Source organism: Hylobates moloch, unplaced genomic scaffold (assembly GCF_009828535.3).
Source record: "Hylobates moloch isolate HMO894 unplaced genomic scaffold, HMol_V3 SCAFFOLD_4, whole genome shotgun sequence".
NCBI lineage: Eukaryota > Metazoa > Chordata > Mammalia > Primates > Hylobatidae > Hylobates > Hylobates moloch.
Window position 1 is genome coordinate 76,784,023 of NW_026652279.1, and position 21,065 is coordinate 76,805,087.

The following is a 21,065-nucleotide window of genomic DNA, read 5'->3' on the forward strand; positions in this document are numbered from 1 at the left end:
TTCCTGCTTGCTTTTGGTTTCTGTTTGCATGGAATATCTTTTTCCAGCACTTTATCTTCAGTCTATAAAGGTCTTTACCAGTTAGGTGGGTTTTTTAAAAGCAGCGTCTAGTTAAATCTTGGTTTATTTGTTTTTTGTAATCCTTTCTGCTGATCTGTATATTTTAAGTGAAACATTTAGTTCATTTACCTTCAAGGTTAATATTGATATGTAAAATGCTCAAAACATTTAACATTTTATTCTTTCTTTTTCTCTCTCAGGAATATCTATGACCCATAGGGTTGTATGCTGTACATAATCTACTATTTCTCAAAGGCTTTATTTTTTAATCTTTTTTTTTCTTTTTTCTCTGATTTGGGTGAATTTTTAAAACCTGTCTTCAAGCTCTGAAATTATTTATTCTGCTTAGCCTGGTCTGTTGGAAAAGTTTTCAGCTATAATTTATAATTCCATTTTATTTCCAGAAGTTCTATTTTTAAAAAATACTTATCTTTTAGTACATCTTTAATTCATATCCTGAATTGTTTTTGTTACTTCTTTGTGCTGTCTTTCAACTTTCCTCTGAATCTCTTGTGTTACCTTAGAATCCATATTTTGAACTTTTTCTTTGACATTTTGGAATTTCCATTTTGGTTAGTATCTACTGCTAGAGATTTAGGAGAGTTAATGTGATCCTTTGGGGTGTTGTAATACCCTTTTTTTTTGTACTGCCAGAATTCTTATACTATTTTTTTCCTCATCTGGAGAAGCTATTCACTGTTAATTTTTTAATTTACTTTCACTTGGATGAAACTTTTTCCCCTTTGAGCACGTGATCTTAATGTATGTTGAGCAGTGTCATTTGGTTTTGCTTCTGGGTGTTTTTAGGGAGCCAAGGCTCTGTATTAATTCCTTGGTTACAGATGGCCCTGACGTGGTGGCTTTCTCACATGCTGGTTGTAGTAGCAGTGTACTGGCATGTGAGCAAGTTCACGGCCTCCTGCAGAGAGGGGGAAGTAGATGTCGCAGAAAACTTATCTTAACCCCCAGGAGTGTGCATTTCTGTCAGCAGATATTACATTGGGTTGTGCAGCTCAACCTCCAGGCCAGTTGGTGGCACTTGCATGTTAGAGCAAGCTGACTACTGTGCAATCGTGTCAGCAGAAAACACAAAGCGGGAAAAGGACACCCCATTTAACAAATGGTGCTGGGATAATTGGCAAGCCACATGTAGAAGGATGAAGCTGGTTCTCCATCTTTCACCTTATACAAAAATCAACTCAAGATGGATCTAACACTGAAACCTAAGACCTGAAACCACAAAAATTCTAGAAGATAGCACTGGAAAACCCTTCTTGACATGGGCTTAGGCGAAGACTTAATGACCAAGAACCCAAAAGCAAACACAACAAGAAAAAAAAAGTTAAATAGGTAGGACTTAAACTAAAAAGCTTCTGCACAGCAAAAGAAGTAATCAGCAGAGTAAACAGACAACCCACAGAATGTGCAAAAATCTGCAATTCATACATCTGACAAAGGACTAATACCCCAAATCTAAAAGAATCTCAAACAAATCACCAAGAACAAAACAAACAATCCCATCAAAAAGTGGGCCAAGGACATGAATACACAACTCAAAAGAGGATATACAAATGGCCAACAAACATGTGAAAAAATGCTTAACATCACTAATGATCAGGGGAATGCAAGTCAAAACCATAAAGTGGTACCATCTCACTCCTGCAAGAATGGTCATAACAAAAATTCAAAAACTAATAGGTGTTGGCAAGGATGTGGTGAAATGGCAACACTTTTACAGTGTTGGTAGCAATGTAAACTAGCACAACCACCGTGGAAAACAATGTGGGGATTACTTAAAGAACTAAAAGTGGAACTACCATTTGATCCAGCAATCCCACTACTGGGTATCTACCCAGAGGAAAAGAAGTCATATGAAGAAAGGTACTTACACACAGGTTTATGGCAGCACCATTTGCAATTGCAAAAATATGGAACCAGTCCAAATGCCCATCAATCAATGAGTATACAAAGAAATGATGGATTTGGGTGGAGGCACATCCAAAACATTTCATTCCACCCTGGCCCTTCCCAAATCGTATGTCCTCACATTTCAAAACCAATCGTGCCTTTCCAACAGACTCCCAAAGTCTTAATTCATTTCAATATTAACCCGAAAGTCCAAATCCAAAGTACTGTATAAGACAAGGCAAGTCCCTTCCACCTATGAGACTGAAAAATCAAAGGTAATTTAGTTACTTCATAGATATAGTGAGGGTACAGGCAATGGGTACAGGACCAGGACACTGCTGCAACACATAAAGCAACTATGTGATAACAACTACAGTAGTCTGAATGTAAACTCCCAAATTCATGTGTTGAGAACTTAATCCCGAAAGCAACAGTGTTGAGAGGTGTGGCCTAATTGGAGATGTTTCAATAATGAGGGCGAAAATCTCATGAATAGATTCAAGGCAGTATAAAAATGGCTTTGAGGTGTGAGTTCACCCTCTTCAGCTCTACTGCCTTGTGGGTGCACAGAGTTTCTCTCTTGCCCTTTTGTCTTCAGTCAACTGAGGACACGGCAAGAAAGCCCTCACTAGGTGCTGGTACCTTGATTTTGGACTTGCCAGCCTCCAGAGCTGTGAGGATAAATTTCTGTTTTATATTTTTAAAAACACTGTGTTTCTAATTAATACTTACTCCATAGCCCAATACTATTTTAAGTCTCTCTATATATAATTAATAGAATCTCAAATATGTATATAGTTTATAAATCTATATATATCTCATATATATTCCATTTCTATTTTCATTGCCTTAAGGATTAGTTTATGTGAGACAATACACATCAAAAATATCATCTTGTAATTCTTCATCTCATTTTAGCCATATTGCAGGTAAAATATCTATTTCTTTATATAAAACAACATTATTTAACCCTTGCAAGGAAAATAGCATATAGTATATAAACAGAGGCAATTAAAGGCATGTAGTAAGTTGTTCAACAAGTGTTGATTAAATGAGTAAATAAATGCATTCAGTATATATTAGTAAATGTGCAACCCACGAAGATCAATTAATGCATTAGGAGGAAAATAACAGTAAAAGGGTTTTGCTTATTGTTGCTAAGATTTTATATGGATAATTTTAAGTGATGATACATGTCATAAATGGTGTTTTCTGTCATTCATTTGATATTGATAGAGATGTTAAACAGTGTTTCAGATCTGATCACAAAATGTATTATATCTACAAATTTACATAGCTAACTTAAAAGTACTTGATACTGTATTTTTAAGAAATTATCATTTTTTTCACTGAAATTTTGTTCTTTCTTTTATATTATGTTGCAATTTTCCAAACTATCACTAGGATGGTTTTATAATTTATAGTCATTAAATAAACAATGTATCAGTGAAGTCTCTTGCAGACTCTATTCTGAGTATGTGGCAGGTAATACATAATTCACAATCAGAATCTGAAAAAAATTACAGTAAATCTTTCTCAAACATTATGTCATTATCTAAAATACCCTAAAATCAAGAAATTGTGGCTGATAGATTTGAGTCAGGAATTAAAAATTTATATTGTATTATACCTATATATTTTCTTATACATATTTTGTGCATACAGAGATCATCAAAAATTTAATTTACTAGTAAAAGAGACTAAAAGGAAAGAAGCATATTGTAGTGGGAAGTGAAGAATACACTTTATTGAGTGTTTTGTCCATAGAGGTTTTCATTTAGATCAATACAGCCTCCTTCAAATGCATTTTTTTTCAGACAAACTCATAAAGATTTATTTCTTTGTTTATTTGTTTCTTGTTTTCTACAGGACAACAACCCTACCCTTGATTTTGGTTAAGTATAATAGTTGTTACCTAATATTGCTGCAATTATTTTATGAATTAGACCTGTTTATGTTTTTAATTATGCAATTTGTTCAGTTACTTTGTGCTTTCCAGTCTCAGTTATTCTATTTTTACAGCAAGTGTAGTAAATGGTCACATTTACTGAGTGTTGCCTGGTGTTTAACTAAACCCTAAGATAGTGGAAAGCTAAAATTAAATATGTTTATCACTTGTAAGGGAAGAGATTGCCTTTCAAGCTGTTGCCCCAAAGTTTATTGGCTCTAAATCACCATTACCTACATGTCATAAACAAGCCTTGTCCTGCAATAGGACAAGTTGAGACTTTTCATTCAAAATAGGAATAGCAGATGGGGTGGCGAGCTAAGAATTATTGAGCATTACTGAGTGCTCAGCACTCTGGCATGTGTTTACCATATATTATCTATTTTGTCCTTGAAACAACTTCATGAGAGAGATATTTTATGCATGAAAACTCTTTAGTGAGTAAGTCATGCAAGCCACTAGCAATTTGAAAACAGACACAGACAAAGCCTGAAAGGTATTGCAGGAAAGTATGTAAAAATAATTTATAATAGTGAAACCTAAGGTAAATTCTAGATAAGGAAAAAAGTTATGGAGGGCTTGTAATAGATAAAAGTGTTGGGCTGATTGTAAATATCATTAGCTAAAGATATAAACTATAATAAATGAATGAAAATAAATATGTATTTGCATAGGCATTTCATTTTGTAAATACTTGTGGAGTGCCAGGCACTGTTTAACCACTAATGACTATTAACTCCTCTAATATTCAAAACAACCCTATATGGTAGGCATTTTGTAATCATTGTCTATGTTATAGAAAAAAAGTGTAGACACACATGGGATAATTAAGTAAATAATCCAAGTTAATATAGATAGTCAGTAGTTCCAATTCAGTTAGTTTTGTTCCAGAGTCCAAACTTTCCAGCAGCAGAGTATAAGCAGCAGAATTTTATGTTGTGCTCAATTGGATATTATAGGACACTATGCAGAATAGAGACAGCATATTTAAATTCCAGTGTTTGAACCAATCAATATTTAAAGGTAGGATATTCATTCTATGGGGGAATTAGGTAGCAAAAGAAAATTTGAGGCTGGGCACGGTGGCTCACGCCTGTAATCCCAGCACTTTGGGAGGCCAAGGCGGGTGGATCATGAGGTCAGGAAATTGAGATCGTCCTGGCTAACATGGTGAAAACCCATTTCTACTAAAAACACAAAAAATTAACTGGGCGTGGTGGCAAGCACCTGTAGTCCCAGCTACTTGGGAGGCTGAGGCACGAGAATCTCTTGAACCCGGGAGGTGGAGGTGGCAGTGAGCTGAGATCGTGCCATTGCACTCCAACCTGGGTGACAGAGCAAGACTCCGTAAAAAAAAAAAAAAAAAAAAAGAAAGAAAGAAAGAAAATTTGAGTAATAGGATGGGCTAGTACAACAAAGCAAGGGTTTGGCTTGACTTCTAATAAACCACGGTAAAACATAACGGACCTCAGAATGAAATCCTGATACACCAAGGGAAGAGAAGAACCAGTAGTAATTCTGGCTCAGAAATGAACTAGAAGTCTACTTTAAAAGGACATGCAATAACAGAAAAAAAAAATGTCCAGAAATCAGTGAAGCCTTTGCAGGCAGATCATGACAAAGGATAACCACTTAACATGCCATAGTAAATCAAGCCCAGTGGAATTTCCAGTTTTTTCTAATACAATAGTCTTAACAACTTCTTACACATTTGACCTTTTTAAAAAAAATTCATTTGAATATTATGCAATTTTATATTTATGACTAAATTCTCTGGACATAGAAAATAGTCATCAAGCTATATCCTTCCTTTAAATGTGCACAGAATTTGTACTATCTGTATTACAAAAAGAGCAAATCCCAAGAAAATCCTCATGGGATTTTTTTTTTTTTTTTTTTTGGAGACGGAGTCTCGCTCTGTTGCCCAGGCTGGAGTGCAGTAGGGCTATCTCGGCTCACTGCAAGCTCTGCCTTGGGCGTTCGCGCGATTCTCCTTCTTCAGCCACTCCGAGTAGTTGGAACTACAGGCGCCCGCCACCATGCCCGGCTAATTTTTTGTATTTTTAGTAGAGACGGCGTTTCACCGTGGTCTCGATCTCCTGACCTCGTGATCTGCCCGCCTCGGCCTCCCAAAGTGCTGGGATTACAAGCGTGAGCCACCGCGCCCGGCCCCTCATGGGATTTTAACGTACATGTTGCATTTAAAATTATCCCGATGACTTGGATCCCTGGATAAGAGTAAGGGGCAGTGGCTACTGCACAAATTGTATATAATTAGAGTATCACAATTGTTTGATTATTTTCCAGCATGCATGTGACTTCATACAAGTATTGCCAAGAATATGAATCACAATGTCAAGGAAGTGCAGGTGAAGCCAAATAAACAAGTTGTAGATTCAGTTCATACATCATTGATCAATGAATGTTATCAATTTTCACACAGCCCAGGATCCTGATAACTTTCCTGTTGAGTGAGTAGCATAAATTTTAAATGACCTAGGCTCACCATGAGGAGAATTGCTAAAAAGCACTCTCAATGCTCTAAAAATATTCTGAATCACTACTCCACATAAAGGAAAAAAACTTTTAATGCAATTCTCAAGAGTCATCTTAAATGAATAGAAATATGTTTCTTTACAGTTAAATTTTCTAAAGATCAATTTCCAAATAAAAGTTATGATAATATAGGTAAATATAATTTTTTTTTCTAGTTAACTCTGCAGTTTGAAACTATTAAATGCTGATTAAATTTAACAGATTATAATTGAAAATTCTGACTATCCCAAATTATATTTTTATTTATTGTGCATTTAGAAGTTACAGTTCATTCATAAAAATACAAATCCACAAAATATGCCGATCTGTTTCATTTCAACCATTCAAGACTATTTGGAGTTCAGACCTGGTGTGCACAACATACAAACGTTGAAATCATTGGCAAGATGCTTTTGGGAAACTATCTTTCTGGGCCTTCCTCACCTGCAGCTCCACTTCTTCACATGCACGACCGTAAGATGGATACTTGCTAGCTTCTTATGAATCATTCATGCATTACTCAAAGCTTTCAACACCGTAGGAACTGAAAGGTACATTCAAGCTCATACTACAACTATAGGGAATCCTTTACAAGGCAGCCAGAGAATCTGTATCTTCCTGGAGTTTGTGGATGTAAAATTTTCTGTGCCTCTACCCTGTTATTTTCCTGTACCTTTCTGACAAAAGTAGATCCCTCTTTCTTGCATCTGTCCAAAGTAGAAGGATATTTACTTTACATTTAACCTCTTTGTTCTTTTTCTCCGCTAATTAAAACCTCTTTCTCTCCTTGTATCCCAACTCCTTAGACTGAGCACTCTGGAACTCTCAGTCATAGTCAACAACCTCCCATATATACATGAAGTCTTCTTTAGCAGTGATTTTCCTTATTCTCTCACCCCATGCCTACCAGGGTTAGAAATGTGATTGTTATCCTCATTGTTCTTGAACACCAGTTTCCAAATAAAGAAAAACGAATGCTTTTCTTTAAATCCCACTTTTTCAAGACTCATAAAACTCAAACACGAGTTTCCTTTTTATTACAGTCGACTTCTGAGCTCCTAAATATATCCCCTCATTTGTTTTAGATACTAGTGCCTGACATACACTCTTAATTTTCGTGATTGTTCCTTTCGTTTCTCAGTATGATTCCATTATCCTCACAGATTATTCATCCAAAATGTGGACATTTCAGTTCTCTGATAACCTCTTCCTTTGACTACTTTCTCTGCCATTTTCCAATAAAAAGACCCATGTTTATAAATTTGAACTTACAGAAGCCAAGATGCAATCATTTCTGAAATTAATAATTTAAATAATCTTCAGTAGAACAAGGTAACCCTCTTGTCACAGCTACTCCAAAAAAACATTATTTTGACTTCATCAGAAATTATAGCTTGATTTATTTTCTTACTTATTATTTATACATATTTCATCACCAATTACTATATTTTGTTTCTCTCTTAAGCCAGCACATATTCCATGATCTGCTGTTTCCATTATTATCCTCCTAATAAAAGATTCTCTCCTAATCTCTGTGCCAGTAAAAAGCACCAACATCTACTCAGTTCTTTGGCTAGGTGCTTGTGAGTAATTTTAGATGTTGCATTCTCTTTGCTCCTCATATTCTGTGACTCATCAAGTCCTATAAATTCTATTGTGTAAATATACCATGAATTCACATGTTTTTCTCCGTTATTATTGTCATCCCAGTGTTTTGTACCATTGCTACCTTCCACCTAAGTAGCATGAACTACATACTAAGGCATAATACATAAAATGAAAAAAAATATAGTTCTATAATTCATGGGTCTGGTAAAAGTTTGTTGTTGTTCCTTTAATTGTACCACTTGATTCACATGCTTATTTAGTATATTTCTCTTTTTTATTTTTACTGATGTAGCAATCAAGGGAAAACAACTTTTGTGTCATGAACCATAGATTCATGATAATGGGCTCAATATTATTATTATGCAGTACTGATTTGATTTTGAAAAATAATTACAAGGTAAAATAGTTTCTGCACTGCATTTTTTTTATTCTAATCTTTTTTGTTACGCTGCTGTAAGAGTGATCTTTTTCTCTTAAATACTGGACTTTCTTCCCTAGAGTAGTTTTAGGTTTACAGAATAATTGAACAGAAAGTAGATTCCCTACATAACCCACTCTCAGTCAGTACGGTTTTCTTTATTATTAATATCTTACATTAGTATGATACATTTGTTGTGGCTGATAAGCCAATATTGACACATTATTATTAATTAAAATTTATAGTTCACATTAGTGTTCACTCTGTGTTATACATCTGCTTGGTTTCGAAAAAGTGTAACAACATAATTCCACCATTACAATATCATACAAAATAGTTTCAATTGCTCTAAAATTCTCCCTTCCATGTCTTCCTCCCTCAATTCCTTTCTCCTAATCCCTGGAAACCATGGGTCCTTTTACTGTCTTCCCAGTTTTATCCTTTTTAAAATGCCATGTAGTTACAGTCAGATAGCATGTAGCCTTTTCATACCATCTTCTTTGACTCAACAATATGAATGTAAGGTTACTCTGCATTTTTTCACAGAGCAATCTTATAAAAATAAAAATCACATCTGCCACTATCCTGCTTAGAATTCCTTGATACCTTCCCATTGTTATACCAATACAGTTTAAAATTCTCAGCCTAAAACTGTGCTACTCAAAGTATGGTGTATAGATAAGAAAATGCAATCACCTAAGAGCTAAAGATTCTCAGGCATCACCTTAATGACCCTAGTATTAGGGTCATCACTGATATACTGTCAAGATCCCAAGATGACTTGGATGCATACAGAAGTTCAAAGGCACTGGTTTTGAAGTTTCTCCATGATTTTTCTCCACATCCTTCCCCTATCCCTACTGTGGACCATCTTCCCACCCGGTAGCCACTTCATAACAAAGAATCTCATTGTGCTAAAAACAAAGGCTTTTATTATTTTTCAGATGAATAAAAAGTTACAAAGGTGATCACTCATTAAAATAATAATTATGAAAATAATAAAATTAGTAATAAAAATAATTTCTACTTTTAGATAGTACATATTTTCTCAGTGGCAACTTACTTGGAATTTTATCTTTTAAGGCACCTAAATATTTTAACTATTTTATCCCATAATAAAAGCCTATGCAAATATGTTTTTCATGAATAATTTCACTTTCCTTTCTATTTTTCCTCGAAAAATAACCTAAATTATTTGAATCTGTAGAGACATTCAGCCCTACAGTGAAAAAAGACTATAAAGACTAAAAAATACTATAAAGAAAGAAACACATTCATTTTTCTTTATACATACTCTGTAGTCCCTGATGAAGAACAGAGCTATTTCAGCTAGTAAAACAGAAAGTTATGTATGTGTCAATAAGACTATAAAGGCATAATAACGCAGTGTCCTCAAACCTCCCCTAGCTAACTTATCCACCTATCAGATAAAGGCTTGAATATAATTTCCTTAGGGAACCCTAGTTTGGACCATCGGCCAAGGTTAGATCCGTCTATTGTCTCCTTCCATGAACCATAATATCCCTTATAATATAACACTTGATACTTTTTTCTGTATATGCCAATGTCCTGGTATATTATAATTCTATTAAAAACTTAGAACAGAGGCCATAGCTATCTTACTTATTTTGCAGTATGCTCAAGAACTAGGGCAATGCTTACATCGTGAATGATACAATTGATTGATATTTTCTCAGTAAATGGAAATGTGATTTCTGGGTGATGTTATAAAAATTCATACCCAAATCTCATACCTTTAACGTATTTGTCCACTGCCTGGTACAGAGATAATTTATGTCCAAAACAAATACCATCAATTGCTTCTAAAGAAAGAGTCAAAAATACAAATATCTTCCTTAAAAGGTTATGTAATTTAATACCTCTTTTGCATATAGCATAAAACCTAAATATCCCTTCTTTTATTCAAGTTGAATATAGTCTACAAATTATTTAGTTGTATTTATAAATCAGATATGTACTTAGAAAATATACTGATGATGTTTATTTCTTCCCTTAAAATACAGTCTCTTTTGAGGCAAAGACCAAGAGATTTTGCTGTTGCTTATTTTGTTTTTACGTTTGCCATTTTTTACCAAGCATGAAGCAGTTGCTCAATAAAAATTAATTTCCTTTCTCCTAAATATTTCAAAGCTCCTTTTAGAATTTATTTTATAAGCTTTATAACGTCTCCTGTTTCTAGAGAAATGTTTGTCCTTTTTCTTGTATATAAACATGCTGGAATAAAATGGAAAGTTCAATATCACACAATAAAACAAAGGTGAAACAAAATATAGCTCTCCTTTATCCCGCTCATTACTCCCATCACAGCACCAAATTTCTTCATGGAATAATAACGGAAAACTGTATTTGAACTTGCAGGCCAACAATAACCAAGATCATAATAGGATGCATAGCTCCAAAGAAAAATGCCTAGTGCATCAGCAAGAAACATAGGATAGATCCCTGAAATACTGCTTTCCTTGGGATTCAGAATTTATACTCAAAACATTGCGGTTGCTGTGAGACACCACAATAACAATTCTACAGTGCAGTTTCAAAGGTCTAATAAATTAGATTCTTCCTTGGCTCAGTCAAAAATACTGTGTTCAGCAGTTTCAACAATGGAAGCCTCATCTAATTAAATTAAGTGCTGCAAAGGCTCACGCCAGCAACACTACCTCGAGCTGATAGACTCAGGTTTGCAATATTGCTAATCTGGCTTGCAGCCACTGGGATGATCATAGACACTGAGCCAACAATTTAATCTTAAGTAACTAAAAGACTAGAAATGAGCAATTTTCCTCTTAATGGCGTGGCCATCGTAACATGTATATTTATATTTCTCCCCTCCCATATATCTAGAGTATTTTTGGAAGGCCCACTTATTACTAAATTGACATTTAATTTTAAAAAAGACTGTGAGCTCATCACTATTTTAATATGCCAGCTAATTTTCTTCTAAAAGCTTCTGCACTGAAAATGACAAATTTTGTTTGAAGATACAATTTTTTAATACCGATAGTTCTCATAGTATATGGGAGATTTATTACTTTCCTGTTTGTAGGTTTGCTTTTTTAACTTATTTTTGGCTTGTTAGTATGTTTGATGTGATAGTGTAAGTAATTAAATTCAAAGTAAAACTTGCCACTGTGAACATTTCTAATTAGAAAACTGATTTAATTACTATATTTGTTGGTGCTATTTTAAAATCCAGAATAACGTATTTTTATGATTTTAGAGCACTGATTTTTTTTTCAGTGAGCATATATTTAAATAGTTTTATTTATTAAAACTCATAAAAGGCCAACTTGGTTATTATCTGACTATTAATTTGATTAATAATTTAAGATATTTTTAGAGAATAATTTTGCAATAAAATAAGTATATTATTGTGTTCATTTCAGTCAGGGCTGCATCAAACTGCTAGAGTTTATAAATGAAAGTAAACAAAAAGTAGAGTGCAGAGTTATTTGGCTAATAAACTGAATAATAATATTAAACTGCAAATATATGAATCAAAGAAAATGGGTAACATATAGTTATCATTGCAGAAAAAAATGTGGCATAATGTCTTACTCTGGTTTTTGAAACATACAAAAGAATACGTGGTTTCAAGTGGAATCAAGAACACAGTCTGAAAAAAGTCACCATGAAAGAATATGTGAAATGTACGGAGGACTTTAAATGTCAGGGCAAAAGACAAAAGCTTTACACAAAGGGCTGGCTCTCACTGAAACCCTGAGATTCAAGGGAATAGGTGAAAAGCTTTTGATGCTGCTATGTAATAACAAGTCTAATATAAGAAAAAATGGACAATTTAGTATAACATTATAATGAGTAAACAACAGGAGATGGGGCTGAAAATGTCAAGTATCAATGAATTTGGAAGACAAGACCGGGAAGCATGGAGCAATCTTAAAAATACTTATCATGAGGTGCATTTTAACAAGATCTATAGGTAATTGACTTAAAAGTTAAAGTTGGGAAAGCACAGGATTACACATTGCTTCTGTTGATTTAGTAGACTGTGAAGTCTATCTAGATAACATGCCTAATGTATTCACTTTCATAGCTATATATTAATTAATTGATTGATTATCTCAACAAATCACCTGAAATTAGTATTATGTCTGTTAGATGTTTCATGGTGATCCGGGGCACAAGTTTGAGAGAGAAAAAGAAAGGATATGGTAATGTTTGTAACAATAATGAATGCATTGAACATTCTTTCTCTAATCACTCTTCATAGTTATTTATTTTTAATAAGACAGGTTATATAAGTGCTCAATTTATTTGGCTTCTTTACATTAAACAGAGTTATCAGAATGATTTTTGCTCTAATGTAAATAGTATACTTTAAATGTTTTTTTCAGATATTAAATCAGGATTATAATGAAAATTTTGAATTCTATGCTGTTGGGTGGCTATATAAAAAATTGAAGAGATTGCAAAAAGACTTAAACAGTATTTAAAATGCAATTTAAAAAACAGTTAGAGATTAGTAATGTTTATTAACATAACCATTATTACATTAGAGCCAGAAGGAAAGAACTCCTGACTCCTGCCTTTTTCATTTTCCTTCTCTCAGATTCCTCACCAAACAGACAAGTAACATTAGAATATGGAGACATAAAATAATCTTTCTTTAGAAATAGTATGATTCAGAGTAAGAATCAGATTCACAGGTGCTATAGTCTGAAACTTTGAGTGTCCCCAAAATATTCACATGTTGAAAGCTAATCCCAATTTGATGGTTCCAGAAAATGAGGGCTGTGGGAGTTTATTAGGTTATGAAGACAGAGCTCTCATGAAAGGCAGTAGTGCCCTTAGAAAAGAAACCCCAGAGAGAGCCTTTGTCCCTTCCACCATATGAAGACTCAGGTACAACACACCACTGATGAACCAGAAAATGTGCCTTCACCTGTGACATATTTCCTATGTTCTTCATTTTGTTATATGTTTTTCTACTATGCGGTGTCTCCGTCGTGGCATCTTGTTTTTGCTAATGTACGTGTCATGGAATCCCAGGATTAAGAAAGACCTCAAAAGTTTCCTGGCATAGCCACCTATACGCCAGGTTTACCACTTGGCACAGCATGACTGTCAAGTTCCCATCAATACCATGCATGTTCTTACTGCCTTACATCCCATGGGAAACATTTCTATACTTAAAAATATCAAACTTTGAAAGTTTTGTAATATTGAGAGGGGTATTGTATCACGGAAACATCCCACCAACCACTCTAATCTTAGGTCTAAATCTTAATTCTAAACATTTTTCAAAACAATTATGTCTTCCTGTTAAAGGTTAACAACATTTATCCTTGTAATCTTTGAAAATCTTCTTATCATGAAGTATTTTATTCTGCAAGCCACTGACTTTCAGATTTTAGTCTTTCAACATGTTTATTGATTTATTTATTCCTCCTCAATAATTCACAATTGCACATTTGGAATTCCATCTTTCATATTTCCCCTAGTACACATTTCATAATTATATTCAATTATTTCTCTTTCTTCTTATTTTAGACTTGTACTTCCAATGTGCACAGTGAATAATTGCTGTAAAAATTCATAAAAACTTATGTAGGTATGTAGGTTTGGTCTACTAGCATGCAAGCCCATGAATGTATGATATCAAATGGCCCCATAAAAACACACACATTAACTGTGAAATGTTAACACTGGTTAATGACAGAAATGATATTTTGTTTGCAGTACATGTAGATCCATCCATTTGTTTCTGAATCAAATCTTTAAAATTTTAAGAAACCCAAGAAGTGATAAGCTGGGCACAGAAAGACAAACATCATAGGTTCTCACTTATTTGTGGGATCCAAAAGCCAAAAGCAATTGAACTCATGAACATAGACAGTAGAAGGATGGTTACCAGAGGCTGGGAAGCTTAGTGGGGTGGAGTGGGGATGGTTAATGAGTACAGAAAAAATAGTCAGAAAGAATGAATAAGAGCTACTATTAGGTACCACAATAAGGTGACTATAGTCAATAATAACTACATTTTTAAATTACTTAAAGTGTGTAATTGAGTTCTTTGTAACCCAAAGGATAAATGCTTAAGGGTATGCATGCCCCATTCTCCACGACATGCTTATTTCACATTGCATGCCTGTATCAAAATGTCTTATGTACCCCATAAATATATATACCTATTATGTACCCACCAACATTTAAAAAAAATATAAAAACAGTAATAAATAAAAATAAAATAAAATTTAAAAATTAAAAAGTTAAAAAAGAAATCTAAGGACAGAATTGCAAGAATCTGAGACATACTGAACAAATACTAATGAAACAAGAAAATCAAATAAAGAATGAAAATAATAACCAAGAATTTCAACACAAGAATTAACAGGGACCATAATGACTAAAGTGAAAATAGAGTGAGAAAAAGAGCAAAAAGAACTATTAATAACAAAGATCACGTAGAAAAAGTTTAATAAAGACAACATCACAATTGTGAACATTGCACAAACTTAGCTGCAGTTCTGATCTCGTGTTTATATCTCATTTCATGCTATAAATTATCTTTTTCACATTAATAAGAGATAATCTTTTCTAAAGATTAGAGCTTTCCAAACCACTCTAACAAGTCTTCGTACTAGGGAAGTCTGTACACAGCCTTTGTTTTTACCCTTCAAACCTTGTATTTAGACTCAGAAAAATCTATTCTTTCATTGGATTCTCTGAGTGAAGAATAACATTGCTCAATGTGCTTACAGTGGTTAAAGAAGACACAACTAGGCCAGGTGTGGTGGCTCATGCCTGTAATCCCAGCACTTTGGGAGGCCGAGGCGGGAGAATCACTTGAGATCAGGAGTTCAAGACCAGCCTGGCCAACATTGTGAAATACTGTCAGTGCTAAAAATACAAAAATTAGCTGGGCCTAGTGGCGTGTGCCGTGATCCCAGCTACTGAGGAGGCTGAAGCATGAGAATCGCTTGAACCCCAGGTGGCGGAAGTTGCAGTGAGATGAGATCATGCCACTGCACTCCAGCCTGGGTGATAAGAGCAAAACTTCATCTAAAAAAAAAAAAAAAAGAAGAATACACATCTAAAACTGCTAATATTTTATCAGTCATTGTTAATAATTGCTAGAGAGCCATATATTATCAAACTTTTTCTAAATATTCCATCAGGATTTATGTGTTGAAAACAGGGTCCATGGCCAAGATTACCAATTACGTTATCCCAGATACTAAAAAATAATCCACTCACTAATACTCTTCTAAATGTAAAATATTATTAGGTTAATTTAGTTAATTATTACTTTATAGTATAATGATTTAATAAGGGTATATGTATTAAATATTTAAAAAAATTTCAGATTACCTATAGATTATAAAGTATAATGAGGATGCTTCAAATAATCAAGATTAAATATTGATAATGACTACAATCAGGTATGTATTTAATTTTACAATAGAAAAAATCTATCAGATGCACAACATTGCTTATAACGTCCTGTTGGCCCTACTCTTGCTCAGGCCACTGTTGCAGCAAAGCGGTGCCAAGGAGGCTTTGAACAGTCTAGCACACGGTCAGCTCTGGTCTTTTGTGGAAGAAATATTCATTCCTGTTCCAAGGCTCTTAAGACCCTGCAATGAGGGACACCCAGGGAACCAGTTCAGTGCTCTTTTACAGACACCTTAAAAGATAGGAAAATCAAGTTCAATAGGCAACCTTTATTTAACGGAGGAATTGAAATCAAGAAATAAAAGCTTTTCACTTCTGCCTCCCTGGTCAACTGTTCTGAAATACATTTTACAAGTCTCCTCAGACCATCCAATCACATCAAGCAACAGTTACACGTAACAGGTGCAAAATGGATCATACATCCTCCTGTCTTGCCCTGCTCCCTTCTCTTTCTACTTCCCTATGTTTGTCACTCATGATTCCTTGGATCACTTTTTAAATAAATCTGTATGAAACCCTTTGTTTTGGGGTCTGCTTTCAGTGAATACGGAAAACATATACAGTCATGAACCACATAACAACATTTTGGTCAATGATGGACTGCGTATGCAACAATTGTCTCATAAGCTTACAATATATTTTACTGTACATTTTCTATGTTTGGATGCACAAATACTTAACCATTGAATTACAGCTGCCTATAGTATTCAGTACAGTAACATGATGTATAGGTGTGCAGCTTAGGAACAATAGGCTGTGCCACATAACCTAAGTGTGTAGTAGGCTACACTATTTAAGTTTGTGTAAGTGCACTCTGTGATATTTGCACAATGACAAAATGACCTAAGATTTCCCAGAACAAACTCCTGTCATTAAGTAACATGTGACTATTTATGTGTGTGTGTGCTTGTGTGTGTGGGTGTGTGTGTGTAAAGCATGTTCATGTTCAACTATTCACTTCTTGCAAGCCTTTTCTCTCTCAAATGTTTACTCTTATGTGAAAGAAATGAAAATACCATCTCAAACAATCTTTGGGTTCCCCATTAGAGATTATGAAATTCCTAGGTCTATATCTCTGGACTCTACTGGCTGGGTCATTTTCTTTCATAGGTGCTGAGTTTTCTGGGTATGCCCTCTTTTGACAGCCCATCAGATAAACCATCAAAGAAATCATGTGGATGCCGTGAAATAGCCTTCTCTTTCATTACCAAATTTAAACCTTCTCGCTTTTAGACTTATTTATATATAGTAGAGAGCAGTAGCTGAAATCAATAAACCCCTCAATCAAGCTATGAAATAACACCACATCATCAGACAAATGTAATAGAGTTGAGAAGGGTCAGAAAAGGGCAGCCAGGATGATGAAGGGGATGAAGTGGCTTTCATATGAGTTTAAACTAAATCATCTAATCATAATGTGACTTAGGCTTAACTTTTTCAAGAGTCCAAAGGCTATTTAAAGTCAAGAAAAGTGCTGAAGAGGACAGTATGTTCTCCAAGTTTTATAATATTAGAAATTCAATGCATGCTTCAGGATTAAAATGCATTTTGAAGGCACATTATTAAAAGTGTCTTTATGAGTGGTGCAGTTATTATTATCCCAAGAGGAGGTATCTATAGAAAATATTGATAAGATCATATAAAAGTTTGGCTGATATTTTCCTCACTGTATATAAAATATATATAAAGATATTTTATATTTTTATATATACATATATATATATATATATATATGAGTCTGGTATATTGAAGAACTTATCATTGATCTGCTAAGGTCATTTTTATGGTGGGAGATACACATATAAAATGTATGTTTAGTTCCGTGGCAAAGGAGTGAATTTGAGAATACTGTGTTGAATTGGAAGATCAAACTCTGACAGAGTACAACATATATTTAAATGTCTATTTTATGTCTTCACTGAGGCAAAGTCAAGACCATTGTATGATTCATAAAATGCTGTTTATATTTCATTTACCCTTTTCTACTTCCAGAATTAATGCTATCACTAAATTTTATCTGGAGGAAATAAGAATAGTCCAAAAAGAAAGCACCCTACCCTTGCGTGTGAAATCCCACAGAACCCTGGAAAAGTTCACTTCATGGAGCGTGTGAGCTGTCACAAGAGAAAGCAAAGAGCAGAGTTTGATTGTTATGTAATGCTTCACTTACTGAATCTGGAGTATTTGATAAATTGAATGAACCACTTCCTGAGACCAGATATAAAATCAGATACTGCTTATCTCTCTATCTATACTTCACTGATATTTTCAAGACCATTTTAGAAGGGATAGACCTATTTAAGGTGGTACTTCAATAACCATTGCCAATAATTTTTTAAATGCAAAGTGCATATCTAAACAAAATGCTTTATTATTTCTATTGAAATTGGCTATAACATTTCATAAATGTAATTCTTATTCACGGCTTGTACATATAATACATTCACATGTTCCTGTATTTGGAGACAACCAATGTTAACATTTTCTTGTGTTTTTTTCATACTCATTCTATGCATACACAAGAAAACTATCTTTTCTTTGTAGATGTTTCTTATAATTTGAAAGACATATGCTTTATCTAACAGCAACTTTTAAAATATAATTGTGTAAAAGTTTTCTATATTAATATATTTTACTCCTTACCCTGAGTAGTAAGGGAAAACAGTATATATCGTTCCTTTTAACCACCAATGTGTATTGATTTGTTTATGGTTTGTAATGTTGACATTTGGTATTAAGGTCATTAGTTCCGGTTTCTTAAAGAAAAATCTCAGCTGCTTAATGCAACACAGGTTCATTTCCCACACACATAAAGACTGATGGGGGTTGGGAAGCCTCCTTCCATCTGGAAGTGACACCATCTGGAATACGTGGCCTCCAAGGACACCATGGCAGTGGAAAAGAAAGACACAAGAAGACATGAGATCTTAAAAGCCTCAGCCCAGAAGTGGCACATACTAATTCTGCTCACTGTCTACTCTGCTCACAAGTCTCAAAATTAACTGCAAGTCAGGCTGGGAAAAGTAGACAAAAGCAGGGAATATTTAGTGAGCAAAAATAGTCCTGCAACATGTTTGTTATGCTAAATATACTTAAAACCTTATTGTTTAATGTGTTAACTTCAAACAGCATCATTTGATGCCAAGGTAAAAATGCACCAAACATGTATACACTGATGAATGAATCGTCACATCAACCAAACATATAACCACCATAGATCAAAAATTAGTACATTATTGGCACTCTAGGGCTCCCTTTGTGCCCACAATCAATCACGACTCATTCTCCCCTTTCTGGAGGCACAGATATCTTGATGTCAAATACTATAATTTAGCTTTGCTTGTTTTAGAACTTATGTAAACAATATAATCCCATTTGTATATTTTTGTGAGTGGCTTCTTTTGCTTAACATTATGCATATAAGTTTTATCCAAGCTGTTATGGCAGGCAAGTGCATCGCAGCCACAAAACTCTAATCACATACAGTGTGGATATAACATAGGGTATACTGGGGGGAAACTTACATCCAGAGAAGTGGGAAAGCACAGGCAGTCTCGTGAATGCTAACTTTTTTAGAAGCATAAGCAGGGGCTACATGTTCTGTGTGTATTGTGGCCAAAATTTGAGCAGAAAGGGTTCAGGTTTGGCTAGCAGGCCAGGCATGCAACAAAAAAACCGCAAGAGACAACACAAATGGTCCCCCACACCTCTTTGCTTTATTTATTTATTTATTTATTTATTTATTTATTTATTTTAGAGACAGAGTCTTGCTGTGTTGCCTAGGCTGAAGCACAGTGGCTATTCACAGGTGCAGTCACGATGAACTACAGCTTTGAACTCCTGGGCACAAGTGATCTCCCTGCCTTGGCCTTTCCAGTAGCAGGACTACAGGCATTCACTACCGTGGTGGCTCACCTTGCTTTGTTTATAGGCTAGCTGAAAGTAGAGTCGGGAATACTGTCCTTCTGTAAGTAACAAGAGCTATAGTGAGGGATCCTAAGACCAGGAACAATACCAGGAACTAAGCAGTTCATGTGGCAAGATCTGCACACCAAGGGCCCATTTAAGGGAATAGTTTTCAATGGCAGGTATATTGAAATGAACTTCCCAGTCTCTTCAGATTTCTTAGTCTAGGTAAGCCAGTTCTCTGCTAAGTTACCAAAAGAAGGAAGTAAGTGAGCCTTCAGAGTCCCCAGGTTTACCTGCCATCATGTTGCCAATAGATGAGTTCATTTAGTTTAATTAACACATAGTATTCTATTGTATGAATAGCCCAGACTTTATTTACCAGTTCTACTCCTAATGGACACGTAAGTGGTTTCCAGATTTTGGCTATGAAGAATATAGCTTCTCTCTGAGTATTCTCATACATGTCTCTTGGTACAAATGTGCTCATTTCTTTTGGGTCTAAATCTACGAGGGGATTCCTGGCTCAAAGAAGATGTGTATGCACACATTTAGTAGATATAATGCATAAAATTTGATATGAAAATGGAATGGGAAAAAGAGGATATGTACTAATTTCCTTATATATATTATGTATTACTCAAGGTAAAAAAAAGATATTAACATAGGAAAAATATTTAATTATATTTTATAAGTTGTTGCTGAACCAAAAATATATTTTAGCATTTTACACTCATACTTACAGAGTATTAGTGTTCCTATCGTCCTGGATTTTCAACAACACCGCTTTCAGATTTCTTCATTAGTTATTCAGGTAGGAACATAGAGTTATCTTGCAGAGATTTTAATTTTTATTTATCTAATTAGCAATGAGAGTGAGTGCTCCTTCATATATTTCTCATTGTGGGGGTAACCTACCTTGTAAATAGCTTATTCACATACCTTGACCAATTGTTTTGGATTGTCAAGTTTTTGCTGTTGTTTTATAGTAGTTAATATACATTTACGATAAGAGTCTTCATTGAGTATGTCTGTTACAAACATCTTTTTTTCAACTCTGGCTTGACTTTTTACTGTCTTAAGCAAAGACTTTTGTTGCTGTTGTTGTGGTTGTTGTTGCATACCAATTTAAAATTGTTGCGGCTTCCTGGTGAGCCCAACCTTTTGGGATTGTGAAAGTTTCCTTGCATTTCTTATAGCCTTTTCCCTAAAAGTCAACCTCCCTCAGATGTTAAAATAGTTACACTC

General features: G+C 34.5%; 1 long non-coding RNA gene across 1 annotated transcript in view; it reads left to right on the top strand.

Annotated features, from left to right (window-relative positions):
• The window catches only part of LOC131383379 (uncharacterized), a 223,783-nt gene extending 205,818 nt beyond the window's left edge, over positions 1–17,965 (top strand). The window contains exon 5 of the long non-coding RNA XR_009213366.1: positions 17,904–17,965. This is a non-coding gene — a long non-coding RNA (uncharacterized LOC131383379). The remainder of the gene's footprint in view (positions 1–17,903) is intronic.
• Positions 17,966–21,065: the final 3,100 nt, after the last annotated feature.